Below are 25,350 nucleotides of genomic sequence, written 5' to 3'. Positions count from 1 at the left end.
GCCGCCCGCCCGCACGCTCTCGGGTCGCCGACACTCGAGGAACCGCCCCCTCCACCCGCGGCCGCCGGCGGGGCTCTCGTGCGCGCGCGTCTGCTCATCCCGGCCCCTCCTCCCCCGCCCTCCCTGGAGCGGCTGCGCATGCTCATTGCGCCCGCTCCCCGCGACCCGCCGTCCTGCGACAGCCGGCGGGTCCCAAAGCCCTCCTTCTCTCTCTCCCCTCGCGCTCGAGCTCGCGTGGCTGACAGCGCCCAGCGTCCGCCCGCAGTGGGGCGGAGGGAAGCGCGGCCTACGTCACTGGCGCCACCGCCGGGCCTCGCTGCCGATTGGGTGCTCCAAGGGAACCGCCTCCACGCCCCTCGCCCCCGGTCCCAGGGCGCGCGCCCTGGGAGAGCTGGAGCTTTTGCGCTGGGCTGGGCTGTGCGCGCTGGGTGTAGGGCTGCTCTGGCGCGTCCTGAGGGCTGCTAAACTTGGTGAGATGATGCTGTGACAGTTCACGAACTGTCACCTTCGAATGAAAGGTGTTTGGATGCAACTTTTTTTAAAGGTGTAAATATCTCAGCATTTAGATTTCTTAATTTGAGGGGGTTTTTCCTGTGAGTTCTGCGACATGGGAAAGTCTCTTACTGGCAGAATACATGGGAAAGCCACTAAGAAATGGATCCGCTTGGTCATTCAGCCGCCTTTCTACCTGCAGCGAGAACTTGGGCCTCCCCAGGTACTGAGATCAGTAATCACCTATTGATGCGAGGCTCAGCCGGTGTCCTAATCCTCAAGGCCTTCAGGGGCTCTAACTCAGGGTAATAGTCTTTCTATACAAAGTGTAAGTCTGTTATTTTTCCCTCAGCACTTAACCTAGATCTCTCTCCCCACCCAGGTTTGCTCTTTCTTCATGTCCAGGTTAGCCCGAGGAGCACCTTCTGTTCAGCTACACAAGTTGAACTCCTCCTTGAAGTTTGAAACCTGTTAAAAATTAAGATTTGGCAATAACATAAATATGCACTAGACCACCCCTGCTCCAACTCCATCTTTTTTCAAGTCCCTCTGACATCTGGTGAGAAAATTTACAAAAGCAGTGAAGAAATACATACTGTAGCAAAGTCAAGGATATTTGGCAAAGCACTAAAGGATTGAGTGGCCTGTCAACTGCTGCTCTTGGTGATTACTTTAAAAATAATAATGACATACACACATTCTTATTTATTTATATGTATTGTCTTTTTGATCTCACAACAGGAAAAGAAAATTTTGAGATCATTAATAAGAATTGAACCAAAACTCATAATAGAGTTTGCCTTACTCCTAGAATTTAGAACTAATTAGGTCTGTTACTTTAGGACTATGGAATATCATATATAAAAAGGCCTTAACGGTTTTCTAGTTATTTTTATTTTACACACAGAAAAAAAAAACAATTAATTAACTTGATAGAGCTGACACTGTTTTAGAACTCAGTGTCTGAATTCCCAGTCCATTTTTCTTTGTAGCAACCACACTACCTGTCAACTCAATATTAAATCCCTAACATTAAAGTTCTGAATGGGCACGTGGAAATTACTTAATGGTACCACTGCAGGATTTTACTCACATGAAGGGCTCTTAGCAGAATCTGAACAGGAGCTCATGAAACTCATATCAGAAAGTTAGTGAGCCAGTGTGGTCTTTGGGTGTTCTAAGATTACATAATGATGTTCAAAACATGGTGGCATGCATTTAAAACTTTCAGAACTTGGGGCAGTGCTTCAAGCAAAGTGCTCCATAAATATTTGTTGAGTGAATGATTGAATGAACCTCATTAAAAAGTTAGCATTTTCTTGTTTTGCATGATTCTTTTTTTTGATGGAATCCAAGTGTTGATGACTGGAAATGAGATAGTGAAGCCTTGAGTAAGTAAATGATGCTCTTTGGTAAACAGACCACTCTTCACCCAGTTTTCAGTTCAATTTAAGTTAATAAGCATTTATTGCATCTACTATCTGTAATGTTTTGTGTGAGGCATTATCTGTAGGATTGGAAGATTAATAAGGTACTACTCTCTAGGGTAATTAATTACATTTAATTTTTGTTTGCCTTGATAATGCAAATGATACCCTCTATGTTGGGAGCCCATATCCTTAAGAGAATTGAACATTGTCCCAAGGGCCAGAGTTAAGAAAACCAAAACTGAGTCAATACAGAAGTGTCCGGTGCTGCAATGAACAGGAGCTGAGCAGGACCCTTAGCCTTGAGCGATGGAGGTGTGCAACTGGCTTCTGCTTGGGAGCAGGTAGACCCCACCTCCGCTGTGCTGTCTCTCTCTATCTCTTGTCTGCCTCTCTTGCTTCCCTTGTGGGAACTGGGGCTGAGGAGCCATCACTGAAACCCAAGAAAAAGGTATTTTTTTCTGTCTCTTTGTGATTATTTTGTGCCAACCCAATTCACCTGCAATGACCCTGACTGATTTAGTTGAGAGTGGCGGCATAAATGAAGGTTGCGACTGCCTTTCCTTGCAGATTTTTGATATTGAGTTAACAAACCATCAATCCAGGAATGGTTTAGTCACATTTCTGCAAGAAATCAGGGAACATCCCAGATGAATCCTAAGAGGTCCCTTTCAACCCTGTGCCCTTGAGTATGCAATAGACAATTCACAAGCAGTTCTTAGTTTATTTCTTGCCTATATGTGAGAGACACCCATAGTCTTTTCTGTTGTCTAGAGAGAGCTGAGAAAGATGCTTTTACAATCAATTTGAAGGCTCAATGGTATTGATCTTTTAAGGAAAACACTGACTGCAAGGATATATTTTCTCTCCACCTTTCCTGCTTACTCTTTTTCATCAGTATCAAACCTTGGGTAGGTTCAGTGGATCTGCATCTGGGAAGTATGATTTGATCACGGGCTCCAACCCTTACTAGCCACAAAATAGGAATAATCATAGTATCTCTTCAAATTTTTGTATTCTTTTTAAATATAGCATGTGCCACTATCTGGCACAGTGGCACATGCCTGTAATCCCAGCTACTAAGGAGGTTGAGAGGAGGATCACAAGTTCCAAGCCAACCTTGGCAACTTAGCAAGACCTTTTCTCAAAAGTAAATTAATTAATTAAAAGGACTGGGGATGTAGCTCAGTGGTAGAGCATCACTGGGTTCAATCGCCAGTACCGCAAATAAATATAGTAATATCACAGAGTTCCTTTGTCATGCCAGGCATTGCACCAAGTACTATATTAGCTCATTTAATTTTTAAAAGGATAGTGCTAAAACTCCACAACATCATTAGATGATTGTTTTTCTAATGACACACCCCCATATTTCTACCCAAATCCTGTTCCTGTGCATATTCTCTCTCTCTCTCTGTGTGTCTCCATTTCTCCATCTCTCCCTCCCTCCCTCCCTCTCTCTCTCATACACAGATCATACACACACAAAAAGTTCTATTGGTTATCTTTTGAGGAAGAAAATAAAATTAGTTTGGTGAAATGACAGATAAGAGAGGAAGAAGAAATATGCATATTATTCTAAAACATAGGCTATACTAAAATTCACATGTTGAAATGTTTCTCAAAACACTAAAGTCAAGAGGTATTTCCATCACATGACATCCAAGAAACAAGATAAATGGTATTTTCTTCCTCTGAAAGTGCCAATGTTAAAAAAAAAAAAAAAAAGATAGAAATGTGGAAATTGGATATATTTAGTCTACCTACCAAAAGTAGGATCATTCAAAATTGTCCTCGGGAATTTACGAGCTGAAATTTCTGGGACCAGGAAATAAAGATATATCCTGTTTTATCTCTCCAGTAGGCAGTGTCTCTGGTAGGGTATCAAGCTACTATCTGGGAACTGCTGAATGATCCAGCCCAGCCTAGAAAAGGTAGAGGGGTAGCTCTATGTTGGTTATAGGATTTGACCTTCATCTGCAATCTTGAAAAACAGGGGGATGTTTAAAATGAAAGGACAGATAAATATTTGCTTCTCTCTCCATTTTCCCCTCTACTTTTTAAAAAATTTTGTTTTAATTAGTTATACATGACAATAGAATGCATTTTGAAACATCATACATAAATGGAGTATAACTTCTCATTCTTCTGGATGTACATGATGTAGAATCACACCAGTTGTGTAATCATTTATGTACATATGGTCATAATGTCCGATTCATTGATTGATTCTATTATCCTTCCGACCCCTATACCCCCTCCCATTCCTTCACTACCCTCGGCTTAATCAGTATCTCTGTTCTTCCCTAGCCCCCATCCTTATTATGAATTAGCATCTGAATATCAGAGAAAACATTCAGCCTTTGCCTCTTGGAGACTGACACCTTACTTGTGCTTCAAACCACTTACATTCCATCTCCTGCCTGGGACCTCCCTCTCTCAACATAGCTCCTGCCCATCATCGCAACTCTTAAAAAGAGAGAGCATATATTTGAACCCTAAGAATTTATACTCTTGAATGTAAGGGTAAAAAGAAGGAAATATTCTGCTACAATCATACACACATACACACACTTCTGATATAACACCACCAGAAGAATAATGATCCAAACCTCACAGGGGATTAGGTTTTTAAAATTATTTGGTTTTTGAGCTAAATATAAGAAAACACTGTATGCCATGCACTAAATGGTGAAAGTGACATTTTCCTGATTTTAAGTGATTTAAAATTTTAAGTAATTTTTTCAACATTTGCAGTACCTTTTCTAAATATTTATGCTTTTGCCCCTTATTTTGTGTAATTTATCTTTTAAAAAATGATGCATAGGCGCTTTCATATCATTAACAAGTTAACCATTTGTGAGATATGCTAGGTAGATCTTTAACAGTTAGCCAATTGCCTTTTACCTTTAACAAATACTTTTGCAGAAAGTCTTAACATTTATGCCATCAGTATTTTCTTTCATGGTATCTGAGTCTTGTATCATGTTTTTAAAACATCTTCTCTCAGACTTGATATCTTAAAGTCTTCTACAATTTTCTAGAAATGTATGGGTTTCCTTTTTCTGTTTTTAATTTTTTTTATGCTTACACCTTTGGTCCACCTGGAATTTTTTAACGTCAGGAGTTGAGTACAGGTTCTGATTTTTTTTAGATTATTACTCAATTGTTCCTGAATATTTATTGAATAAATCATCATTTTCTCACCAATCTAAAGTACCAGCTATGTCATTGTACAAAAGTCACATAGACTTAAGCTTTTTTCTGGACTTTCAATTCTGTTCCACCTATCTATCTAACATGAGTTACCCCAGTTATTCTTATTTTCTTCAACTGTATAATATACAGCTAACATAGCTCCCCCTTTTTCATTTGCCATTTTAATTTTTTCTAATTGATCTTGAATGTATATTGTTCCAGAGGAACTTTAAAATCAGCATCCTAATTCTAAAAGCATTATTGATTATATTTTCATTGAAATCATATAACATTTATAAATAATCTTTGGAGAAATTAATAATATTTAAACTATTGCTATTAGGAATTTTGATTTTGAAAGGTTGTTCAATATGTCTTTTTAATATCTAAAGATTCAACCATATGATTTTTCTTTTGGTTCCATATACACAGTTAATTATGCTTCCTTTGAATTGCTGGAATTAATGCCACTTGGTCAGGACTTCATGTTCTTTTAATATGCTACTAAATTCTGTGTTTCAAATGAGTATTAGAATTTGTCCATCAATATTTATTGTAAGTGAAATTGATCTGTTTTTTTTTCTCTTTAGAGTCATTTAATTTAGTGAGTCTTTTTTTCAATTGATATTGTGTTAGCTGTATGCAAAATAATTAGGAACCTTTCCTTATTTAGATTTATCTTTTTAAAAAATGTTTGGTGAAGTTCAATTGTGAAATTGTTCTCAATGCTTTAGGGAAGGAAGCACTTTACCAACTTTTTCTGTTTAGTATCACATTCTCCATCACTCTGTGGCAATTGGTCCATTTGTATTTTTTTCCCTTCTTAGTTCCTTTTATAATTTTTCATTTGTACATACTTTTATGTGATACAATTTTTAAAATTAGTTGCAGTATTAATCAATGCCCCTCACGATATTTTTTAATTAATTTTTAAAATTTATATATGAAAGCAGAATGCATTACAATGCATTACAATTCTTATTACACATGACACAATTTTTCATATCTCTGGTTGTATACAAAGTATATTCACACCAATTCATGTCTTCATACATGTACTTTGGATAATAATGACCATCACATTCCACCCTCATTTCTAACCCCATGCCCCCTCCCACCCCTCTGCTCTATCTAGAGTTTGTCTAATCCTCCCATGCTCTCCCTCCCTACGTGACTATGAATCAGCCTCCTTATATCAAAGAAAATATTCGACATTTGGTTATTTGGGATTGGCTAACTTCACTTAGCATTATCTTCTCTAACTCTATCCAATTACCTGTAAATGCCATGATTTCAGTCTCTTTTATTGCTCATGTGTTTATATGCCACATTTTTTTTTTTATCCATTCATCTATTGAAGGGCATCTAGGTTGGTTCCACAGTTTAGCTATTGTGAATTGTGCTGCAATAAACATTGATGTGGCTGTGTCCCTGTAGTATGCTGTTTTTAAGTCCTTTGGGTATAGACCGAGGAGAGGAATAGCTGAGTCAAATGGTGGTTCCATTCCCAATTTTCCAAGAAATTTCCATACTGCTTTCCATATTGGCTGCACCAATTTGCAGTCCTACCACCAGTGTATTAGTGTACCATTTTCCCCACATCCTCACCAACACTTATTGTTGTTTGTCTTCATAATAGCTGCCATTCTGATTGAAATGAGATGAAATTTTAGAGTAGTTTTGATTTGCATTTCTCTTATTGCTGGCAATGATGAACATTTTTTCATATATTTGTTGGTTGATTGGATATCATCTTCTGAGAAATGTCTGTTCAGGTCCTTGGCCCATTTGTTGATTGGGTTATTTGGTTTTTGTTTGTTTGTTCTTTGTGCTTAGCTTTTTGAGTTCTTTATATACTCTAGAGATTAGTGATATAACTGATGTGTGAGGGGTAAAGATTTGCTCCCAAGATGTAGGCTCTCTATTTACCTCACAGATTGTTTCTTTTGCTGAGAAGAAAGTTTTTAGTTTGATTCCATCCCATTTATTGATTCTTGGTTTTAATTCTTGTGCCATAGGAGTCTTATTAAGGAAGTTGGGGCCTAATCCCACATGATGGAGATTAGGGCCTACTTTTTCTTCTATTAGATGCAGGGTCTCTAGTTTTATTCCTAGGTCCTTGACCCATTTTGAGTTGAGTTTTGTGCATGGTGAGAGATGGGGATTTAATTTCATTTTGTTGCATATGGATTTCCAGTTTTCCCAGCACCATTTGTTGAAGAGGCTATCTTTTCTCCAATGCATGTTTTTGGCACCTTTGTCTAATATAATTGTAGTTTTGTGGGTTAGGCTCTGTGTCCTCTATTCTATACTATTGGTCTACCAGTCTGTTTTGGTGCCAATACCATGCTGTTTTTGTTACTATTGTTCTGTAGTATAGTTTGAGGTCTGGCCTAGTGATACCACCTGCTTCACTCTTCCTGCTAAGGATTGCTTTAGCTATTCTGGGTCTCTTATATTTCCAGATGAATTTCATGAATCTTTTTCTATTTCTATGAGGAATGTCATTGGGATTTTGATCAGAATTGCATTAAATCTGTATAGTGGTAGTATGGTAGTATGGTCATTTTGATAATATTAATTCTGCCTATCCAAGAGCAAGGTAGATATTTCCATCTTCTTGGTCTTCTTTAATTTTTTCTTGGTCTTCTTTCTTTAGGGTTCTGTAATTTTCATTATATAGATATTTCACCTCTTTTGTTAAGTTGATTCCCAAGGTTGTTTTTGTTTGTTTGTTTGTTTGTTTTTTGAGGCTGTTGTAAATGGGGTAGTGTTCCTTTTAGAGGATTTGTCACTGATATACAGAAATGACTTTGATTTGGGGGTTTTGATTTTATATCCTGCCACTTTGCTGAATTAATTTACTAGTTCTAGAAGTTTTTTGGTGAAATTTTTTGGGTCTTATAGGTATAGAATCATATTGTCAGCAAATAGTGCTAGTTTGAGTTCTTCTTTTCCTATCTGTATCCCTGTAATTTCTTTCATCTGTCTAATTGCTCTGGCCAGTGTTTCAAGAACTATGTTAAATAGAAGTGGTGAAAGATGGCATCCCTGTCTTGTTCTAGTTTTTAGAGTGAATGCCTTCAGTTTTTCTCCATTTAGAATGATGTTGGCCTGGGGCTTAACATAGACAGCCTTTATGATGTTGAGATATGTTCCTGTTTTCCCTAATTTTTCTAGCGTTTTGAACATGAAAGCATGCTGTATTTTGTCAAATGTTTTTTTCTGCATCTATTGAGATGATAATATGGCTCTTATCTTTAAGTCTATTGATGTCATGAATTACATTTATTGATTTCTGTTTGTTGAAACAAACTTTTATCCCTGGGATGAATCCCACTTGATCATGGTGCACAATCTTTTTGATGTGTTTTTGTATTTGATTTGCCGGAATTTTATTGAGAATTTTTGCATCTATGTTCATTAGAAATATTGGTCTGAAATGTATTTTTCTTTTTTATGTGTCTTTGCCAGTTTTGGAACCAGGGTGACATTGGCTTCATAGAATGAATTTGGAAGTGCTCCTTCTTTTTCTATTTCCTGAAATAAATTGAAGAGTATTGGTATTAGTTCTTCTTTAAAGGTCTTGTAGAACTCAGCTGTGTATCCAACCGGTCCTGGGCTTTTCTTGGTTGGTAGATTTTTTTATGGCATCTACTATTTTGTCACTTGAAATTGACTGTTTAAATTGTGTATATTATCCTGATTCAATTTGGGCAAATCATATGATTCTAAAAATTTATCAATGCCTTTGATATTTTCTATTTTATTGGAGTACAGTTTTCAAAATAATTTCTAATTATCTTCTGTATTTCCGTAGTGTCTGTAGTGATATTTCCTTTTTCATCACATATGTTAGTAATTTCGGTTTTCTCTCTTCTTCTCTTCATTAGCATGGCTAAAGGTCTGTCAATTTTATTTATTTTTTCAATGAACCAACTTTTTGTTCTGACAATTTTTTCAATTGTTTCTTTTGTTTCAATTGCAGTGATTTCAACTCTGATTTGAATTATTTCCTGTCTTCTACTGCTTTGGTTTAGATTTGTTCTTCTTTTTCTAAGGCTTTGAGATGTAATGTTAAGTCATTTATTTATTGACTTTTTCTTATTTTAAGGAATGAACTCCATGCAATGAATTTTCCTCTTAGAACTGCTTTCATGGTGTCCCAGAGATTTCAGTAAGTTATACCTGTGTTCTCATTTACCTCTAAAATTTTTTTAATCTCCTCCTTGATGTCTTCTGCAACCCATTGTTCAGTCAGTAGCATATTATTTAGTCTCCAGGTGTTCAAGTTGCTTTTATTTCTTATTTTATCATTGATTTCTAATTTCATTCCTTATGATCTGATAGAATGCAGGGTAGTATCTCAACTTTTTTATTTTTGCTAAGAGTTGCTTTCTCTAAAATATATGGTCTACCATCTCACTCCAGTAAGATTGGCAGCCATTATGAAGTCAAACAACAACAAGTGCTGGCGAGGATGTGGGGAAAAGGGTACACTTGTACATTGCTGGTGGGACTGCAAATTGGTGCAGCCAATTTGGAAAGCAGTATGGAGATTTCTTGGAAAGCTGGGAATGGAACCACCATTTGACCCAGCTATTCCCCTTCTTGGTCTATTCCCTAAAGACCTAAAAAGAGCATGTTACAGGGACACTGCTACATCAATGTTCATAGCAGCACAATTCACAATAGCAAGACTGTGGAACCAACCTAGATGCCCTTCAATAGACGAATGGATAAAAAAAAATGTGGCATTTATACACAATGGAGTATTACTCTGCATTAAAAAATGACAAAATCATAGAATTTGCAGGGAAATGGATGGCATTAGAGCAGATTATGCTAAGTGAAGCTAGCCAATCCCTAAAAAACAAATGCCAAATGTCTTCTTTGATATAAGGAGAGTAACTAAGAACAGAGTAGGGACGAAGAGCATGAGAAGAAGATTAACATTAAACAGGGATGAGAGATGGGAGGGAAAGGGAGAGAGAAGGGAAATTGCATGGAAATGGAAGGAGACCCTCAGGGTTATACAAAAGTACATACAAGAGGAAGTGAGGGGAAAGGGGAAAATAATACAAGGGGGAGAAATGAATGACAGTAGAGGGGGCAGAGAGAGAAGAGGGAAGGGGAGGGGAGGGGGGATAGTAGAGGATAGGAAAGGCAGCAGAATACAACAGACACTAGTATGGCATTATGTAAATCTATGGATGTGTAACTGATGTGATTCTGCAATCTGTATATGGGGTAAAAATGGGAGTTCATAACCCACTTGAATCAAAGTGTGAAATATGATATATCAAGAACTATGTAATGTTTTGAACAACCAACAATAAAAAATTAAAAATATATATATGGTCTATTTTAGAGAAGGACCCATGTGCTGCTGAGAAGAAAATGTATTCGCTCGTTGAAGGATGAAATATTCTATATATGTCAATTAAGTCTAAGTTATTGATTGTATTATTGAGTTCTGTAGTTTCTTTGTTCAGTTTTGTTTGAAAGATCTATCTAGTGATGAAAGAGGTATGCTAAAGTCACTCAAAATTATTGTGTTGTGGTCTATTTGACTCATGAACTTGAGTAGAGTTTATTTGATGAACGTAGATGCTCCATTGTTTTGGGGCACATATATTTATAATTGTTAAGTCTTGTTGGTGTATGGTTCCTTTGAGCAGTATGTAGTGTCCTTCTTTATCCTTTTTGATTAACTTTAGCTTGAAATCTACTTTATTTGATATGAGTATGGAAACCCCTGCTTGCTTCCACAGTCCATGTGAGTGGTATGACTTTTCTCAACCCTTCACCTTCAATCTGTGGATGTCTTTTCCTATGAGATGATTCTCTTAGAGGCAGCATATTGTTGGGTTTTTTTGTTTTTTTTTTGATCCAATCTGCTAGTCTGTGTCCTTTGATTGGTGAATTTAGGCCATATAACATTCAGGGTTATTATTGAGTCATGATTTGTATTCCCAGCCATTTTTGTTTATTTTGGGTATTCAACATGACTTGGTTTCTCCTCTGATTAGATTTTCCTTCAGTGTAGTACCTCCCTCTGCTGATTTTCATCATTGTTTTTCATTTCTTCTTTGTGGAATATTTGCTGAGGATGTTCTGTAATGAAGGCTTTCTAGCTGTAAATTCTTTTAACTTTTGTTTATCATGGAAGGTTTTTATTTCATCATCAAATCTAAAGCTTAATTTTGCTGGATATAAGATTCTTGCTTGGCATCCGTTTTATTTTTAGGGCTTGGTATATGTTGTTCCAGGATCTCCTGGCTTTGAGGGTCTGGGTTGAAAAATCTGCTGAGATACAAATTGGTCTCCCCCATATGTGATCTGATTTCTGTCTCTTGCAGCTGTTAAGATTCCATCCTTATTCTGTATGCTAGCCTTTTTCATTAGAATGTGCCTTGGTGTAGGTATGTTGTAATTTTGTACATTTGGTGTCCTGTAAGTCTCTTGTATTTGGTTTTCCAATTCGTTGTTCATGCTTGGGAAATTTTCTGATATTATCTCATTGAAGAGATTGTGAATTCCTTTGGTTTGAAACTCTCTGCCTTCCTCTATCCCAGTAACTCTTAGATTTGGTCTTTTGATGCTGCCCCATAATTCTTGGATGTTCTGTTCATGGTTTCTTACCATCTTCACTGTGTGATCCACTTTATTTTCCAGATTGTATACTTTGTCTTCATTATCTGATGTTCTTTCTTCCAAATGATCTAGTCTGTTGGTTATGCTTTCTATTGAGTTATTTATTTATTTTTTTGTATCCTTCACTTCAAGAATTTCTGACTGGTTTTTAAATATTTTATTTATTTATTTATGACAGTAGAATGCATTATAATTCTTATTATACATATAGAGCACAATTTTTCGTATCTCTGGTTGTATACAAAGTATATTCACACCAATTCATGTCTTCATACATGTACTTTGGATAATAATGACCATCATATTCCACCATCATTCCTAACCCTATGCCCCCTCTCTTCCCCTCCCATCCCTCTGCCCTATCTAGAGTTTGTCTATTCCTCCTATGCTCCCACTCCCTATCCCACTATGAATCAGGGTTATTATTCATATACCAGAGAAAACATTTGGCACTTGGTTATTTGGGATTGGCTAACTTCACTTAGCATTATCTTCTCTAACTCCATCCATTTACCTGAAAATGCCATGATTTTATTCTCTTTTATTGCTGAGTAATATTCCATTATGTATATATCCCACTTTTTTATCCATTTATCTATTTTATTCAGAGTCTTTATCTCTTTCTTGAAATAATCTTTTGCTACCTGTATTTGCTCTCTTATCTCTTTGTTGGAGTGACTAATTTTTGCCTGTATTTGCTCATTTAGGTCATTCTTTAATTCACAGATCATTTTAATTATGAACTTTCTGAACTCCTTCTCTGACATTTCATCAACTTCACTGTCCACGGGTTCTGTTATTACAGTATCCTGGTTTGTTTGGGGCACTTTCCTCCCTAGATTTTTTCATGTTGTCTATGTGTTTTTCTTTCTTGCAGTGTGGATCTGAGATATTACTGTTTCTATCCTATATTCTTGTAGTACCCATGCAGATTGGGTACCTTGTTGTTGTACCCTGCTGGCGTCCCTCAGTGTATGCTACTGTATCTAAAGGTGATGGCAGCAATAGCCAAGTTAACTCGAGATAATAATTGAGGTGTCCCAAGATGGAAGCAATGTTTTACAGAGATGGGGCTGAAAGGATGGGCCTCACACTCTCTTTGGGATGCCTGCTCTTTGTGCAGCTGCTTCTAGGCCCTGTCTGTTGTCAAAAAGTCAGGGGCTACTGTGTAGGGAAGGCTGTGGCCAATACTACAGTGTCCCAAGATGGAAGTGGATTAGGCTTAGGCTCCCAGGTGGTGGGTGGGAGTAGCAAATTTGGACCTACCCTGGACCTGGGTCCTGTGCAAGTCAGTGTGGGTGGATCTGGGCCGGCCTGGGCTCCTAAAGTAGTCTGCTGGTTGGAAGAGGGTAGTTGGGTGTCCCCCGGTAGAGGGATGAACCTGGGCCTACTGTGAGTCTTGGTACCACGCAGGCCAGTGTAGGTGGATCTCCCCCTCACAATTCTTTTAACTTCCTCAACATATTGCTTATTTTGTGAATTTATATTTTCTTTCACTTTATCTTAATTATATTTGATGACTATTTTATGCTTTTCCTAATTAACTAGGTCTTCTATTTTTTTTGGTTTTTGATGTGCATATTACAAGTTGCCTAGTATGGGCAAGACCTTGGGTTCAATCCTCAGCATGTATGTAAGTAATCCTCAGCATGTAGGTACACATGCACACATACATATATACATTTTTAAGATTGAATTTACAATGAGTAAGTGTTTAGTTATATATCCTATAGCTTTTGATACATAGTGTTCTAGTAACATGTTGTATTATTATTGTTTAAAAATCCTATCATTTTAGTTTGGACTGAACTACTTTGAAATTATTTGAAAGAACATTTTTTTTCAGCTTTTGGAGAAAAAGGATTGTATGTTTGTTAGCAATTGATAGTCTAATTACGATTTTATTAAAGTATTAAAAACCATAACATTTCTACTCTTTGGGATTTATTGAAGTTTTCCTTGTGGCCCAGTTCATGGTTAATTTGGGTAAGTGGGTACACAAAAAATAAGGTTGTATTCTGTTTTGAGAGCATAGTGTCAGAATTTATGAATAATATCTACAATCTTTATTATGCTACCAAAGGTCTTCTGTCGTCTCACTTATTTTTGTCTATTTCATCTGTCTTAGGCTGTCAGTTCCAGTAGCCCATACTGCAAAACAAAGTAATTCCAAATCTCATTGGATTAGGCAACTAATTTTACTCCTCACTTGGGCTGCATGAGAACTACAGGTCTTATTTTGGACTCAGGACTGAAGAAGTAGCCATTCTCCACATGCGTGCTCTTCTTGAGATGTAGGGAAGGAACCAGGGCCACAGCAGGACACTTTTCTTGCCTGCAAATTTTAAGGTGACTTAAAAAAAAAACTTCATTATCAAGATGAATAATATCCTGATGCAGTGTTTTGAAAAATCATCAGTACTGCAAAAATTCATGATAAACAGAATATCAAAGTTTTAAATAAAAAGAGAATCCCATCCTGCACTTGGGTGACCCTGTGTATTCACCTTACCCTGTCCCCTAATGTACAAGGACAGAGTGCAGGGTCAAACCACACAGTTGAAGTTTATGCCCAGAAATAGTAGTCCCTGTCACTGACATGTCCTTGTCACTCATGTTCCTTTGGCCAAAGTAGGTTGCATGGAGAAGCCTAAAGTGAATAGAATAAAGGATTATATTCTACATCCAAGGAAGGATAGCAAGAGCAGAGGGGTAGGCACAGCAAATTCGTAGTCCAACACAGGCCAAGGAACATCTCCTGAAAACAATGTATTTCTACCTGTTTCTTCCTGTACTTTTTGTATTTTAAGCTTTATCAATTTGGATTCTATGTCTTCCAGAGAACAGATATTCATGTTTTTAAGTTTTTAATTATGATTTTACTTTCTCAATAAAAATGTCTTAATTGGTATCATAAAATATTTTTAAAATTTAATTTAATCTTGTTGGATGATAAGGTCAGGCAAGACTCCTAATTTCTCTAAGCATTTGCCATTTCCGTCTTTCCAAATCATTTTGTTTTATAGGTTTTCTTGTTGAGTGACTTTGCAATGCAATAGGAGACACCTATTTTAATGGAAGAAATTAGACCATTTCTGTTTGTTAATAATAACTATGTCATATTCACTGTGTCATAGTTATTCTATTTTCACAGTGTCTTTTTAAAGAAGCATTTCATTGTTATGGATTGTGTTTCCTTTGCTTTGTTCATACATTCTTTATAATTTGGGGTTGGTTCTAGGCTTCTTTTTCATGGTATCTCAGTCACCAGAGAAGTGATGGACACTCCTTCCCCCATGTACATCATACCTTTTGACCATTCACTCTAAGCAGTTCTGAAAATAGACACCTTCACTTCCTCCCACCTGTCCTTCCCCTTCTCCATCAGATTTTGGTAGATTGTATATTTTGTCTACTCTTCACCTTTACTTATAAATTACCTGGGTTCTAATTCTAACTTTACTGCACTACCAAATGTGAACACTTAACATTTTTTAAAAGTTTTTTTTTATTGTAGATGGACACAATACCTTTATTTTATTTATTTACTTGTGGTGCTTAGGATCAAACCTGGTGCCCCATATATGCTAGGCAAGCGCTCCACCACCGAGCCACAACCCCAGCCCAGAGCACTTAACATTTGATGAGTTACTTTACTCTCCAAGCTTCCGTTCCATCATATTAAATATGGGAATTACATTTTATGATCATATATATTTTGTAGACATTATTATTCATTATGGATACTGTGCATTTCATTATACTATTTCTTGAGCTATTCTGAGGATCAGAGTACTTAATATTTAAGTTCCTAAGTATTTAGAGTGGACTCTGGAGCTATAAATACTCAGTAGGGGCTAGTTTTTATTACTGTCCCATGTACATATTAGGAAATTTTTGGAGCTCTCTGAGGAATGGCTACTTTCTAAAGATACTTCTTCTGAATAACAAGCTCAAAAGACTTGTGACAGATTCTTTTGATGGGCAAGCATCTACCTCAGTTTTCCTACTTTATTTTAATTTATAGATTCAGATGGCTCAAAACTCTAATCATGTGAAGCATGTTCAGTGAAAATTCTCCCTCCAATTCCTCAGAAAACTTGGAATGGAACCACCATTTTTCCCAGTTATCCCATTCCTCAGCATATACCCAAAGGACTTAAAAATTAGCATACTACAGTGACATGGCCATATCGATGTTCATAGCAGCTTAGTTCACAATAGCTAAGCTTGGGAACCATCCTAGGTGCTCTTCAATAGATGAATGGATAAAGAAAATATGGTACATATACACAATGGAGTATTACTCAGCTATAAAGAAGAATGAAATTATGGCATTTGCCAATAAATGGAACTGGAGACTATCATGCTGAGTTAAATAAGCCAATCCCCCCAAACCAAAGGCTAATATTTTCTCTGATATCTGGATGTTAACACGCAGTAAGGGTTGGAGAGAATAAAGGTCACTGGATTAGACAAAGGGGAATGAAGGGAAGGGCGTGGAGATGGGAATGGGAAAGACAGTAGAATGAACCAGACATAACTTTCCTATGTTTATATATGAATACACAATCAGTGTAACTCCACATCATATATAACCACAAGAATGGGAAGTTATACTCCACATATATAGAATATGTCAAAATACATTCTACTGTCATGTATAACTAAAAAGAACAAATAAAATAATTAATAAAAAAAGAAAAGGGAAGTCTCCCTCCACCCCTTGTCCCCAGACACTTACTGCTCAACCACAGTTGTTTCTGTGGAGTCTTCCCAAGTCGTAGCCACTTTCAGTGATCTTTTCAATCCCAGCTCTGAAACATGAGGAAATGGTCGTATTTAAACCTTCCTCCTCCTCCTGTGTCCTCCTGGCTTCTGTTAGTTACACACTATTATTTCATCATTGACTTTAAGGAAACTGATGGAAATGACAACTTAGTCCTTGAAGTTTTATTGTTGTTGCTTGGCTTTACCTTTGAATGAAAGAAAAAGATAAAAATTCAAAGTGCTACAAAGCAGGCCTGAACTTCCCATGACTTTCTCTGGCCTGGACAGAAGACAACACAAAACCCTGGCATGACCATAGGTACCAAAGAGCTCACTGTGGTTGAGATCTGGGATGTCTCCCAAAGGCCTGTGGGTTGAAGGCTTAGTCCTCAGCCTGGCCCTATTAGGAAACTAGGTGGAAATGTTATCAGGTGGGTCCTGGTGGGAGGTCTGTAGGTCCTTGGGAGTGAGACCTTAAAAGGGATAGTGGGACCCTAGCCCCTTCTTTTCTTCTCTCTCTGGTTCATTCTTGGCCACAAGGTAAGCCACTTTGTATCAGAGTGGCCAGCGCCCCAACAGAGCAGGTGCCTGCTCAGGAGGTGTTAGTCGCCTGGGAAAATAGAAGTCTGATACAATCAGTAAGAAATAAAGACAGAGCCAAAGGTCAGATTTTTAAAAAGCAGAGCACCTGATGGATCTTCCAGTCCTGATAGGTGCTGGAACTGAAAAAAGGCCTGATTCTTTATTTAAGGGGGAACACATCTAAGGCAGAGGTAAGGTTTCAATGGGTGGAGTCATGTTTTACACTTGCTTCTTGGTGTGGCAGGGGTCTTGCAGTAAACTGGTTGATTGGCATTGGACAAGCTACACCCATCTCTGGGAGGCTATGCTTGAATTTGAGTGGTGAGCTAGAACAGGGCACCAGGGTATTTAGGCATTCTCCAACCAATGGATTCCTACTGAGAGTTCCCCAAACCAGGCTTCCCTGACTAATGGCTCAAACATTGCTCAGTCCACGCAGGGCGACATTCACATGTGGGTCAGGGATGGGCTTGGGCACCACTTCCTCTGCCATGTATTCTCATCCTTACCTACTGCCTTGCCACAATGGGGCCAACCAATCACGAAATGAAACCTCCAAAATTATGAGTCCAAATAAACCTTTTCATTTTGTAAGCTGTTTTCCCAGGTATTTGTTACACCTTACCAGGATACATTTCAAGGTTACATTCTCCAGAGAGTAGGTTGTTATCAAGCAAGGACACCCCATGAGCTTGGCCTTTTCCACCTGTGGCCAGTTCCCTTTCCATTTCTTCTCTTCCATGTTGTGAAGCAGCTGAGGGGGTTGGGGGGGACCACTTGCCAGAGACCCAACAGATGAGGCTACTCACTCTATCTTAAATTTCCAGCCTCTGAAATGATAAACATAAATATATAAAGTCTCATCTCAGGTATTTTGTTCTAGCAACAGAAAATGGACCAATGTATATAATAAAACACATATTACATATACTTTTATATTATATCCAATGTGTGTACTCAGTAAATATTTTTCATATATTACATAATACATATAGGTGGGTATTCCTGTGTATACTCAGTAACAGACAGAGGTATGTATCTATTTTCCATAAATGCCAAGGGGGTCATAAAAATAGGACAAGGCAAACATCTGGCCCACTGTAAATGTATGAGGTTGAAGACCTTCCTCATAGCCAAGACCATGCAATCCAATTCCAAGTCTGAGACATGGTCAGATCAATTAAATTAGACAGTCTATTCCTGAGTGTCGTCATCTTTCCTGATGACCAAAGGAATGGAGACGATGCTTAAAAATCAAATGAACTCATATTTGTTGAGCAAGACTCCGAGCTAGGCAATGACTGAACAGGTGCCATATCTCAGAATTAGGCCAGGCGCTCCCTGTCACCAACAAGTTGCACAACAAATGCAACTTCCTCCTGGCAACCGGAGCGTTTCTTGCTTCTCAGAGTCTGGCTGCCAAGCAAGCCTCTCCTTTTATGTTCAACTTCCAATAAAGTACAGTGTAGCATTTTAGTGTAAACTGTGGTGCACACAGGTGCAGGAGAGGGATGAATAAGGAATTTAATTTATGCAAGAGTGAGATTAGGCACTGACAAATTCTTTGTCTATGCGAAATGAGACACCCATTTACAAAGACCCCATTGTTTAAAAATAGACTTCATATTAAATGTTCTCCTAAATTTTTATTTTAAAGAAAGAAAAAATTATCTCATTGTGCCCCACCCCCTTTCCCAGTGCTGGGGCAGGAACCTGGGGCTCACACCTGCTGGGTAAGGCCTTGGCCATTGGCCACTGAGCTATGTCCCTGCCTTCATTGTTAATTTGATCAATGGTCCTTCTCACCCCTCTGGAATGTCTGTGGAAGTCACTTAAAGAAGGGACGAATTTTAGAAGTCCCGTTGGCCTTCGCTCCTCCTCCCTCCCCTCTGGAAGTAGGAACGCGATGTGAACAGGTTATTGAATATTTTCACATCCCTCATTCTGTTCTTCATAACCCTTTGAAAAGCAATTCCATTTCCTTCTTACACATACTGAGGCCTAAACGATGATGAGGAAAAAATAAATTTGTGGGCGGAAATTGGTCAATTACTTTGAAGTTGCTGAATAGACCTCAATTAGAAACACACCTGTGAGCTCCTCCTCATTGCCTGCCCTGGCTTGCAGCTGTGTGACCCCGATCTCCACCTCCGTCATCACATGGGTGTCTTGCCTGCCTGTTTCTCTCCTCCTCTTCTAAAGACACCACTCACATTGCATTATGGACCCACCTTTCTCCAGGATAACCTCACCCTCACTAATTAGATCTGCAGTGACCTTATTTCCAGTTAAGGTCACCTTCTGGGGTACTGAGAAGGACATGTATTGAGGGGCACCATTCAACTCAGTGCTCTGAACTTGGGTAAACTTGTGCGAGTTCAGTTGTTCGGCACCAAGATTCAAGAAGATTGGTCACTAGGGCCCCAGCTCACCCTGCCTCATTGTCCTGCCTGTGTCTGCAGGTTCATCGCCTCCCCACTCCTTCCCTTCTTCATCTGCATGATTTGGTTTCCAGGCCCAGGTCACTTTTGAAATTCTCCTCCTAAATGTCTTCATCTTCTTGATCATCCAGTGTCTTCCAGCACTGGTGACATCCTGCTCCTGGGCCCCCTCTTGTTGCTCAGTTCTCTGGCAGCACCGGTTCTCCCATCCCAGCCTGCATGTTCCCTCTGACATCGGTCCTATGCCCTAAATGTAGATTCAACCAACCCACCTTTCTCTCTTCCTCACTTCACATTCTCTTTATTAAAATCTGTTGGACTCTTTGGGCCAGTTCTGTGCCATTGACGACTGTGTCTATGTCAATCTGCATCTCAGGCTGTCCTCTCCCTCCCTAAGCTCCAGCCCCATGCCTCCAGATCCCAGACAAGAAGTTCTGCTGTCATCTCCAACTCATCCTGCTTGAGCTGAAGATATGTTCCTTCCTTGAAACGCTCCCATCCTTTCCCACAAGTGCACCAACACTGTCCTGGAGAAGGTCTTCCCTGCCTCACGGAAGGATTACTACTGCAATGCTCCAGTTAGCTTGCCTGGCTCCGGTTTCCTCCCTTCCAGTGCATCCTGCATAGCCTTGCATAATCCTCCCAACGCAAATCTTCATCATATTATTCCCTGGTTCAGTGATTCCTTATGTTCTGCTGTTTCACGCTTAAACGCGTTTGACATCTCTTTATCCACCATGCTCAGCCAGTGCTGTTTCCCATGGCTCCCAGCAAGCTCTCCAGCTTCAGTAAGGCCGACTGCTTCCTGCAGAGCGGGCATATTCTCATCTCCCTGTGTTGGCTCACATGGTCCATTCAGCCCTTTGTCCAGTCCAATCTTGTCTCTTCCTTCAGGTCTAAAATCAAATCCCATCTCTCCCAGTAAGTTCTCTCTGACCATTTCAGCTTCCATTCGTTTCACTGGGGCCCCCAAAAGAGAACAATCGAAAAGTTATCAGAAATGCATCGTGGAGTCTTTTCTCTGTGTCCTCTGTTCTTAGCTTCTATACTGAAGTTGGCTCCATTTCTCTCTTCTCCATCTCATAACTAAAAACTCAGCAGCACATCACTCTGAGCTGTCCTGTTTTGTGAATTGTTGCTTTATATCTCTTCCTTACTATTTTATTAGGCAAACAAGGGCAAAGGCCACATCTCATCTTGTCATTTTTTCCCTATGGTGCCCATGACACTTAGCACAATGTGGATACTTATTGAATAATTATTTCTTGTTTTTCACTTAGTAACTTTTTCAAGAGTTTGAGAGTGAAGTTCCTTACAGAAGTTCAGGAAAAAAACAAGTTTCTGGAGCTTAATATGGCCTAGAAGCTGTTTTTCTAAGTTGAACATATTTCACCTAAGATGGACAGGGTGTTCAATATGCATTGTGGGAGTAATGTTTCCAATCAAATGAGCAAAAATTAATTGTCAAGATATTTTAAAATTGTGTTAATCCTCTGCTATCTAAGTTTTTATTGATACATCCTTAGAGCTATAATAACCAATAAAAATTATATTGTTGCTATAGTTTGGATGCTGAATGTCACTCAAAGACCCATGAATTAAAGGCTTAGGACTTGGTAGAAACTTTAGACGGGGCCAACCCAGGTGTGGTAACACAGGCCAGTAATTCTAGCAACTCAGAAGCTGAGGCAGGAGGACTGTAAGTTTGAGGTCAGCCAGGACAATTTAGTGAGACTCTGTCTCAAAATAAAAAATATAAAGCTCTGGGGATGGAGTTCAGTGGAAGAATGTCTGCCTGAGGCCCTGGATTGATCCCCAGGACCACAAGTAAAAAGGAAACAAAAAAAGAGGAAATGGTGCTCAGTGGGAGGTCTTTATGTCATTGTGGATGTGTCCTTAAAGACAATAGTGGGATTCTCTCCCCCTCCTCATTCGCTCTTTCTCCCTGGCCCAAGATGTGCCTGGTTTTGCTCTGCCACATAAGCACAGAGTGCCTCTTCATCAAAGGCACACAACCCCGGAGCCAATGGACCAGGGATTTTTCTATTTATAAGTTGACTATCTTGGATATTTTGTTATCATAACAAAAAACTGACTAACATAATGAGCATTTTTGTTTAGCAATATGAATAAGTGTCGCTGTTGTGTCTTCATCACTAAAAATATGTCACATGAATGTATGCTGAACCCAAGCCAAATTTCTGACAACAGAACTCAATGACAAACTTTTCAAATACTTCATTCTCACAGGGTTCAACTTATTGATTATATTTGAAATAACAGTAAGACAAGCAAGACCATATTTCCTTTCCAAGAACAACATGAAGGGAATAGAATTTTGAGAACATAATAATCTGAAGGAGTCACTAAATGTCAAATTCTAAGTATTTCTGACAGTCTGCCCTCTCTGGTCAGAAACACGTGCATAAAAGTTTGACACTGAAGCTTCCCGAAAGGGAAGTCTACATTCAACACCTTGGTGAGTGAGCAGGGAGTGCTCTGAATTGTCAGCTAAAATGGACCCTTAGATTAAGTGAATGAATAAGTAACTCACCATGTGCGAAGCCAAGGACATATGATCAATGCAGTGTTGGTTTTATGGGAAACAAACTCACACAAGTCTTTTTTTTTTTTTTTTATGTGGGCCCTTTAGCAAACCAAATAATAAAAACTTGACCAAAAGAAGAAGAAGAAGAAGAAGAAGAAGAAGAAGAAGAAGAAGTTGGGAGTTGAATTTTATAACTGCAGAGAAGTTTCACAGAACCCAAAGACAGGAATGCAACTGGAGTTCTGGAAGGAAGTGAAACCTGCAGCTGACAGAATCCAGGAAGTGCTTGTGTCCATCTCTGCTTCTCCTTCCTCTATCTCCTCTTGGTGGCTTTCTCTCTGAAGACCACCTTATTCTGGTCTTCAATCCACAGATTGGGCTCCAGCTGCAGCCACATGAAGAGATTAACTTTACTCTTGGACCAGATTTTGAAATTCCTGGGAGAGAGCATAATTGACCCAATTAAGTCCGGTTGCCAGAACTTGAACAATCGTGTGTGACCTCAGAACAATATTATCTACTGTCTATTTGGCTGCCTGGAGACGGCTTCTGTGGTTTTTCTTGTAACAGGATATTTAAAAGTAATGTCGAAATGCTCAGTTTTGTGACCTTCCCTAAATTTCAACAGAGGCAAGGGAAGAACTAAGCAAACAAAGTAAACTAAAAGTGACGAGAGATAACCAAAATAACTTTGTTCCATATAATCACTTCCTTGAGCTGTGCTTCTTCAACATTGAAATCCATTGTGAAATATGCAATTGCCACAGAAGAAGAGTCTTCATGAGTCTGGCAGATACTTCAGAAATAGATCTCAACTGGAAGTATGATTTGAATATTGTTTACATTTAAAATTTATGTTGTCAAAAAACACGATCACAAAAGTCATAAGATAGGTTGCAATAAAAGTTAATATTAACATGATGAAAACAAAAGTATTTGAGTCTCAAGAAGTCTCAAAAAATAAAAATTGCATGCAAATTAATATTTGCTTAAGAAATACATGACACATGTTTTATGACATCATATTCAGAAGATAAGGAAGACTACTCCAAAATGTCATTTTCATAATTTCTGAGTTGTGTGGTCATGGATGATTTTTATTTATTTTTGTATTATTTTTGGAGCTGTCATTAATGAGAAACTATTAAATTTATAATTTAATAGTATTATTTTATAAAAAGAGAAAGAATTACCCTGACGTAGAAATATCATCATATTAGTGGAAACAGTACTTTGATTGGCTGATACTACATTTCCAATGTGTAAATAAATAGAAAACGATATCACACCAGACTACTATACTAGATAGAAGGAATGCTGGAAAACCTCCAGACTCCTGATGTGTAAGCCTTTTCCGTTTAAATACCCATTTTTTTCCAGCACCTTTTATTGAAAAGATTTTCCTTTGCCTCAGTGGATTTCTTTGTTGCTTCTGTTGAGGTTGATTGACTCTATGAATATGAGTCTATTTCTGGGCTCTCTATTAATTCGTTAATTCTTATTATAGTCCCACGCTGTCTTGATTAATGTAGCTTTAGTATTCAGAGAGCATAAATCTATTCTAGCATAATCTATAATAAATCTATAATAGCATAAATCTATTCTATTCAGATAGCATAAATCTTCAGTCGTCATCATTTTTCAAGCCTCTGTGGTTCTTCTAATCTATGAACATGGTATATATCCATTTATTTTAATTTTCATCACTTTTCTTTCAGCAGTACTTTCAAATTTTTAGTATGAAAGTCTCATATGCTTTTGCTTCATTTGTTTCTAAGTATGTTGTTTTCCTAAATGTTACTACAAATGGAGTTTTAAAAATTTCCCAATTGTTTGCTGTTAAAATCAATTGATTTCAGAACATTGCTTGTGTATCCTGTGACATTGTCAAATCTGTTCATTAGCAAAGAACAACTGATTGCAGAACATTGATTGTGTATCCTGTGACATTGTCAAATATGCTCATTAGTTGCACAAGTAGCTCATAGGCTCCTTAGAATTCTTACATGAACTGGGGCTGGGGCTCAGTGGTAGAGTGCTCACCTAGCACGCATGAGGCACTGGGTTCGATCCTCAGCACCATCATCACCCTAAGTATGTATGAAGACACAAAGGATGTGACTCTACTTTGTGTACAACCAGAGATATGAAAAATTGTGCTCTATATGTGTACTATGAATCGTAATGCATTCTGTTGTCATATATAATAAATTTAAAAATTTTTAAAAATATATGATTGGAATATTACAGCGGAAAAAAGAGAATTCTTACATGAACACAAACTTTACTCCTTACTTCATCTTATTGTCCTATCGCACTGACTAGGACCTCCATTCCAACACTAAAGGAGACATCTTTCCCCTGTGTCTAACTTGGAGGGACTACAATGACTCCTTCATCATTGAGTGTTGTACTAACCAGGTTTTTGAAGATGTCCTTAATCAGGTCAAAGTAGCTCCCTTCTATTCCTAGTTTGCTTAGATGTTCATTTTTTGTTGTTGTTTATTTATCATGGGCAAGTTTTTTGTGTTTTTTTTTTTTTGCCAGATATGTTTTATGCATTAAGAAGATCCTGTGGAGCTGGGGTTGTGGCTCAGTGGTAGAGGGCTTGGTTATTAGCACATGTGAGGCCCTGGGTTCCATCCTCAGCACATGAAGATAAATAAATAAAATAAAGGTATTGTGTCCATTTACAACTAAAAAAATATTTTTTAAAAAAATAAGGTCCTGTGGTGTTGTTCCTTTGTCAATATGAGGAGACACACGGACTGACTTTCAGATGTGAAACACCTTGCATTCCTGGGATAAAGCTCTACTTTGTCATGGTTTATCATTCTTATACCATATCGTTAGATTCAATTTGCCGGTATTTCTGTGTTTGGTATCTATGATACCAAGGACACAGCTTTGTAATTTTCTTTTTCAAATCAATAAAACTCACTTTTTATTAAGATTAAAATACATTGCTCAAAGTTTCTTTTCTCATCAAAAACAGCAGCAGTAATTTCTGTATTACTCTCATAAAAACAACAAAATTCTCTGGCTGGGGTTGTGGCTCAGTGGTAGAACACTTGCATAGCACTTGGGAAGCACTGGGTTCGATCCTCAGCACCACATAAAAATAAATAAAATAAATATTGTGTCCATCTACAACTAAAAAATAAAAATGAAAAACAAAACAACAAAATCTCATTTTTCCCCAAGAAAATTTTTATAAAGCAAAACAAGACAATGG

The 25,350-nt window shown here is 38.2% G+C and overlaps 1 long non-coding RNA gene across 1 annotated transcript; it reads left to right on the top strand.

Annotated features, from left to right (window-relative positions):
• The first annotated feature begins 416 nt into the window (after positions 1–416).
• On the top strand, positions 417–25,074 carry LOC139706075 (uncharacterized). Its single transcript, XR_011707789.1, has 2 exons — positions 417–715; positions 22,221–25,074. It is a non-coding gene; the product is annotated as an uncharacterized lncRNA (long non-coding RNA).
• The last annotated feature ends 276 nt before the right edge of the window (positions 25,075–25,350 follow it).

The sequence above is a fragment of the Marmota flaviventris genome, chromosome 6 (assembly GCF_047511675.1).
Source record: "Marmota flaviventris isolate mMarFla1 chromosome 6, mMarFla1.hap1, whole genome shotgun sequence".
In the NCBI taxonomy this organism is placed as follows: Eukaryota; Metazoa; Chordata; class Mammalia; order Rodentia; family Sciuridae; genus Marmota; species Marmota flaviventris.
This window is presented reverse-complemented; position numbering and strand designations above follow the sequence as displayed.